Below are 7,219 nucleotides of genomic sequence, written 5' to 3'. Positions count from 1 at the left end.
CTTTCTTGGACATCGCCCTTGTGGGAGAGAAACGACTCCATCATGTATAATATTCAGAACTTTCTCTCCACTTTTAAAAGGGTGTTTAAAGAACCGGGTCGAGCCAGCTTCCTCTCTTCTCAAGCTCCGGCAAGGAACCTCAACTGTAGGCCAATACGCCATTCAATTCCGCACCCTGGCTACTGAACTCCAGTGGAATAATGAGGCTTTGGTATCTACCTTCTTGGAGGGTCTGGCAGGCCGAATCAAGGATGATTTTGCTGGCGAGACCTTCCATCATCCTTGGTTGACTTGATTACTCTTGCTAATCGGATTGACATGCGTTTCCGTGAGAGACAACAAGAATCTGCTCGAGGCAATCGGACATCACATTTGGCACCAACTTTCCAAAGGCCTCTTCTTGCCTCATCTTCCTCTCGGTCGGATGAACCCATGCAAGTGAAGAGAACAAGACTCACGCCTGAGGAGCGCCAGAAAAGACGCAAGGAGAACTTATGTTTATATTGTGGTGGAAAAACGCACTTCCTCAGAGACTGTCCAGTGAGGCCGGAAAACTCCAACGCCTAGGGCAAGTAGGAGAGGCTACCCTAGGTGGAATACCTTCCTCTCGAAAGATGACCATACCAGCAAAACTGTCCTTTGCAGGAACCACTTTCTGCGTCCAAGCCTTTCTTGATTCCGGATCCGCTGGGAATTTTCTGTGCCAGTCCTTGGTAAATCGCTACCAAATCCCAGTGCAAAAATTAACCAAACCTTTGTCCATTGCTTCTGTGGATGGGGGGCTTCTACAGGAGACTATCTATCTTGTCACCGAGCCCATTCTCTTGTTAACAAGGGCGCTGCACCAGGAACGGATCTCCTTCTATCTTTTAAAGAACTCTCTGAACCCTCTGCTACTGGGTCTACGGTGGTTGCAGAAGCACTCTCCTGTTATTGACTGGACTGGGGGTCAAATTACCCGCTGGAGTGACTTCTGTCACCAACATTGTCTACAAGTAATTCACCCACCTATGCCTCAGCCTACAGAACCTGACTCAGCAGGACTTCCTACTCCATACAAGCTTCTCGTATGTTTTCTGTAAACAACAAGCTGAATCGCTGCCTCCTCACAGGCCATACGACCGTGCCATTGACCTGGTTCCCAACGCTATGCCTCCCAGAGGTAGAGTCTACCCTCTGTCTTTGCCCGAGCCGGAGGCCATGTCTCGGTATATCTTAGAGAATCTGGAGAGAGGATTCATCCGTAAGTCCTCCTCTCCTGCTGGCGCGGGGTTTTTCTTTGTGGGGAAAAAAGACGGCTCCCTGCGTCCTTGTATTGATTACTGTGGGTTGAATAATATCACGCTAAAGAACAAGTACCTGTTACCATTGATCTCTAAACTCTTTTACCGCCTACAGGGGGCGAGAATTTTCACCAAACTAGACCTTCGTGGAGCTTATAAACTCATCCGTATCCGCGAGGGAGACAAATGGAAAACCGCATTCAACACTCGTGATGGGCATTTTGAATACCTCGTCATGCCTTTTGGACTTTGTAATGCCCCTGCGGTTTTCCAGGCTTTTGTTAATTACATTTTTCGGGATCTGTTGTACAGCTGTGTGGTGGTATACCTAGATTACATTTTAATCTTTTCTCCCAATATTCAAACTCATCGTGTGCATGTGCGCCAAATGTTACAGCATCTGCAAGAAAATTCTCTGTTTGCCAAACTAGAGAAATGCCTCTTTGAGAAAACCAGCCTGTATTTCATTTTCGACCAGGGATTTCAAATGGATCGAGCCAAGCTATCCTCCATTCTCAACTGACCTCGTCCGAAAGGACTCAAAGCTGTCCAACGCCTGCTGGGATTCGCTAATTATTACCGCCAGTTTATTCCTCATTCCTCCTCTATGACAGCTCCTATTTCTGCACTGACCAAAAAGGGGGTTAATGCCAAAGCCTGGACCACGAAGGCCAAAGCCGCATTCCAAGCTCTTAAAATTTCCTTCTCTTCTGCTTCAGTCCTTCATAGACCGGATTCCACCAAACCCTTTGTTCTGGAGGTCGATGTTTCATCTGTGGGAGTTAGAGCTATTCTTTCACAAAAGACTTGTAGAGGGAGACTGGTGGCTTGTAGTTTTTTCTCCAAATCATTCACATCCGCAGAGAAAAATTATGGTATTGGAGATAAAGAACTTTTGGCTATTAAATTGGCCCTGGAGGAATGGAGACATTTGCTTGAAGGTGCTCGGCATCCTATCATCATCTGCACAGATCATAAGAACCTCCTATGCTTGCAGACTGCTCAACGTCTAAATTCTGGTCAAGCATGGTGGGCATTATTCTTCTCCAGATTTGATTTTCAGCTTCACTACAGACCCGCTGGAAAGAATACCAAGGCTGACGCCTTATCTCGCTGTTTTGACCTCCCAGACCAAGAGCCCAGTCCTCAGTTTATTATAGATCCAAAACGTATTATGATCACTGCTCCAGCTGAAGTGGTACACATTCCCTGAGGAAAGACCTACGTACCCCTAAACAAAGGGATTGTTTTCTTCGCTGGGGTCATGCCTCCAGGGTTTCTGGGGACCCTGGCATCAAAAAGACTCTCCATTGGATTGGACGTCAGTATTGGTGGCCTTCAATGTCCCAAGACACTAAAGACTTTGTTTCAGCCTGCTCCACCTGCTCTCAGAATAAAGTCTCCCATTTAAGACCTGCCGGCCTTTTGCATCCTCTACCCGTGCCTGACTCTCCCTGGTCGCACATTGCCATGGACTTCATCACCGATCTGCCTAGTTCTGCTGGGTGTACCGTGATCTGGGTAGTAGTGGATCGCTTTTCCAAGATGGCGCATTTTGTACCCCTCTCAGGCCTTCCGTCATCTTCCCTACTGGCAACACTGTTTATCAAGCACATCTTTCGCCTTCATGGTCTTCCTAAGCATATTGTTTCTGACAGAGGAGTACAGTTCTTATCCAAGTTCTGGAGAGCCTTGAGGTCAAACTAGACTTCTCTTCCGCTTACCATCCTCAATCCAATGGTCAAGTAGAGCGGATAAACGAAATACTTCAAAGCTTCCTCAGGAATTTAGTGTCTCCAGGACAAGGCGACTGGGCAAGTCTACTTCCATGGGCCGAATTTGCCTACAACAACCATACGGGGGAATCCACCCGCTCTTCTCCTTTATTCTTGGTGTATGGCCAGCACCCAGGAATTCCCCTACCAGTTTCTGTGCCTTCTGAGGTTCCAGCTGCTAACATGGTCCACCGTGACTTTGTGCGGCTATGGCAGAAGGCCAAGGACTCCGTCCACAAAGCCGTATCCATTTTTAAGAGAGACGAAGATAAAAAACGCAGGATACCGCTGCAGCTCTTTCCTGGGGATAAAGTCTGGCTGTCCACCCGGTACATACGTCTAAAGACCCCTTGTTACAAGCTAGCTCCTCGGTTTCTGGGTCCTTATGAGATAACAAAACAAATCAATCCAGTAACATTCAGACTTCGCCTTCCTCAGTTTCTGAAAGTCTCTAATTCCTTCCACATTTCTCTGCTGAAACCCACTATACTTAACCGATTTTCCCAAAAAGTTCCTGCCCATCCTGCTCCTGTGGCTGAAGCCGAGTTTGAGATTAAAGAGATCCTAGATGTCAAAAGAACACGGGGGAGATAATGGTACCTAGTGGACTGGAAAGATTATGGTCCTGAGGAGAGGTCATGGAAGCCCGTGGAGAATGTCAACGCCCCAGCTCTCATCAAGGACTTTGAACGAAGGTTCCCAAGCAAGCCAAAAAAGAGGGGGCGTAAAGGGGGGTACTGTAACAGCTCCCGCGCTGTTCCCTGCCTTCCCCACGGCCTCTGCCCCGGTTCCTGCGCCCTCCATTCCTTCGTACTCATCCCGAGCTCCACTTACCAGATCCGGACGCTCTGCTTGCCCTGGGCAGCGTCGGGTAAGTGCATCCCTTACCTCCCTCCGCGGCCGTCATCCTCGATGTGCGGCTGCAGCCACTAGAGGACGCGCGCACTGACTCGTCCGTTCTTAAAGGGCCAGCGCGCGCCTTAATTCAAAGACTTCCTGTTTAAGGATCCTCCTTCCTCTAATCCATGCTTGTTAAACCAAGTTTGCCGTGAGCTTCCCTGTAACCTGGTTCTCTGTTTCCATCCCTTCTGCCTTTGTCTAGATTTCCCATTGTGACCTCTGCCTGAACTTGACTATCCTTGCCTGCCGCCTGCCTTGACCCATTGCTATCCATACCCGTTACGACGTCTGCTGTCTGTCCTGACTTCTGGCCTCACCATCTGACCGCCTCTAAACCCTCTGTGCCAAGCGTTGCCCTTGGTTCCAAGCACCCTCTCCCAGACGACACAGAGGATCCACAACCAAACCGGTGAGAACCGTTATAATTATATGCTGCTCTTCATAGTATATATGCTGCTCTCCATAGTATTTTATGCTGCTTCCCATAGTATAGATGCTGCTTCCCATAGTATAGATGCTGCTTCCCATAGTATATATGCTGCTTCCCATAGTCTATATGCTGCTTCCCATAGTCTATATGCTGCTTCCTATAGTATATATATGGTGCTCTTCATAGTCTATATGCTGCTTCCTTTAGTATATATGCTGCTCTTCATAGTATATATGCTGCTCTCCATAGTATTATATGCTGCTCTTCATAGTATACATGCTGCTCTCCATAGTATACATGCTGCTCTCCATAGTATTATATGTTGCTTCCCATAGTATGTATGCGGCTTCCCATAGTATGTATGCGGCTTCCCATAGTATATATGTGGCTGCCCATAGTCTATATGCTGCTTTCCATAGTCTATATGCTGCTTCCTATAGTATATATGCTGCGCAGCATAGTCTATATACTGCTCCCCGTAGTGTATATTCTGCTTCCCATATTATATATTCTGAGCTTCATAGTATATATGATGCTTTCTATAGTATATATGTTGCTCTTCATAGTGTATATACTGCTTCCTGTAGTTTATATGCTGCTCCCACGGTATATATGCTGCTTTCTATAGTATTATATGCAGCTCTTCATAGTATATATGCTGCCCCCCATAGTATATATGCTGCTCTTCATAGTATACTGTATATACTGCTCTTCATAGTATATATACTGCTTTCCGTAGTTTATATGCTGCTCTTCATAGTATATATGCTGCTCCCATAGTATATATGCTGCTCTTCATAGTATATATACTGCTTTCCATAGTTTATATGCTGCTCACATAGTACTGTATATATGCTGCTCTTCATAGTATATATGCTGCCCCCCATAGTATATATGCTGCTCTTCATAGTATATATGCTGCTCCCATGGTATATATGCTTCTTTCCATAGTATTATATGCTGCTCTTCATAGTATATATGCTGCTCCCATAGTATATATGCTGCTCTTCATAGTATATATACTGCTCTTCATAGTATATATGCTGATCCCCGTAGTATATATGAGAATAGATGAGAATGTCATCCAGTTAGACCAGAACAAATTGCTAAAAATCATCCCGGAAGAGGTTGTTTTCAGACTGCTGAAATCTGGCGAGGGCAGTGCATCGCCCAAAGACATGACAACATCCTCATAATGCCCGTCCCGAGTGGTAAATACCGCGTACTACTCATCTCCTTCATTGATTTAGATCAAGTTATAAGCTCATTAATCCATCTTAGTAAAGATAGAGGCCCCTTGATACGGGCAAATACCTTGGAGATAAGCGGAAGCCGGCAGTCGTTTTTCATAGTGATCTTATTTAGACCAGAATAGTGAAGTCATGGACTCATGGATGATGATTTGTAACCGGATACGGCCGTGCACCGCGAATAGAGAGCCACCAATAGGGGGCATGTTCTGTAACTTCTCCTTCTAAGCTCTCTCTCCAGATATTGAGGCTGTTAGGACAAGCTGCGTGTTGCGGTTTTTAGTAGGTTGAGCAATGATTTCCCAATTTCTGTATCAATTCCTCACAGTTTTCAAGACCTCTGCTTGCCATCATTGAATATGAACCTTCAATGTTTGATTTTAATTGCAGTAGCGGTAAGCAATGAACGTTTCTATTGAATGACGGCAAGCAGAAATGTAAAAAAATATGAAGTTGATACAGAAAGTATGTTTTTTATTCTACGGATATTTGATGAAACTGGAACATTCCTTTTTATCATTGTCTAATGTTCTGATCCAGCTGACAAAGAATATAGATTTTTTTAATACAGTCCAAAAAGGACACCACACAGTTCAGTGTCATAGGGGAATCAGCGCACACAAAAAATACAAGTATTATCTAAGCTTAAAGGAGAAGTAGCCAAGAGCTGATAGGACCACAGATGCTAAACCTGGAGAATTTAATATTGCACCAACCCCCCCACCCCCGGTGTTTTTCGGACATGGATAGTGTACCCATCCTCAGATAGGACAGGGTCCCAACAGTCACAACACAGAGCCCAGAGCATCCACCAATTCCTCCATCAATGGCGAAACGAGTTGCAGCCAATGCCTAGCAATAACTTTACAGGTGTGATAGAGTATTTTAGCAATGGCTAGCTACCACATAACATCAGCAGGGATCTCTCCCACATATCCCAGTAAACCTGTCAGTGGGGTATTAGGTAAACATGTCCCATATTCTGTGTTGTCCAAATGGTTTTTACAGGTAAATCTCTGTTACCTGCAAAATATTTTCTCCACCAAGAATGAGTCAGATGATCCCGAGCCTTCACTCTCTGTTATGGCGTTGATGTTTTACAAGGCTTTTAAATAAGTTGAAAAACATCTAATAATATGAAGCGTAGTTCAATGGTGACATTAATGTGGCAGGAAGTAGCTAGCTTTTCCTCCTGCCTGGAATTGTGTAGGTATTAATATAGCTGGCAATGGTATTGAGGCAATGACTGTGGCTGGGAGTATTTATGAAAGCACTAGTGGGCTTCCTACGTACACCTCTGACACCTACAATTGCCTATACAAAAAATACACAATCACAATCTATAAAGTACAAAATAAAATAAAAAAACTTTTGAGTAGAAATGTTATACAAATTTACAATTCATGATTTAATAAAATATAATCCGACTATAATACATATAAATGAACACAATCCCTGGGAAGAATGTGATGTGGAGTGAATGTAAGATAGAATGACTCCTTAAAGGGTTTTGCATAATTTAAAAAATTCTGCATTTGGGCTCAAACTAGAAAAAATACCAGGCTGTGTAATCACAGATTC

This window comes from Rhinoderma darwinii, chromosome 4 (assembly GCF_050947455.1).
Source record: "Rhinoderma darwinii isolate aRhiDar2 chromosome 4, aRhiDar2.hap1, whole genome shotgun sequence".
In the NCBI taxonomy this organism is placed as follows: Eukaryota; Metazoa; Chordata; class Amphibia; order Anura; family Rhinodermatidae; genus Rhinoderma; species Rhinoderma darwinii.
This window is presented reverse-complemented; position numbering follows the sequence as displayed.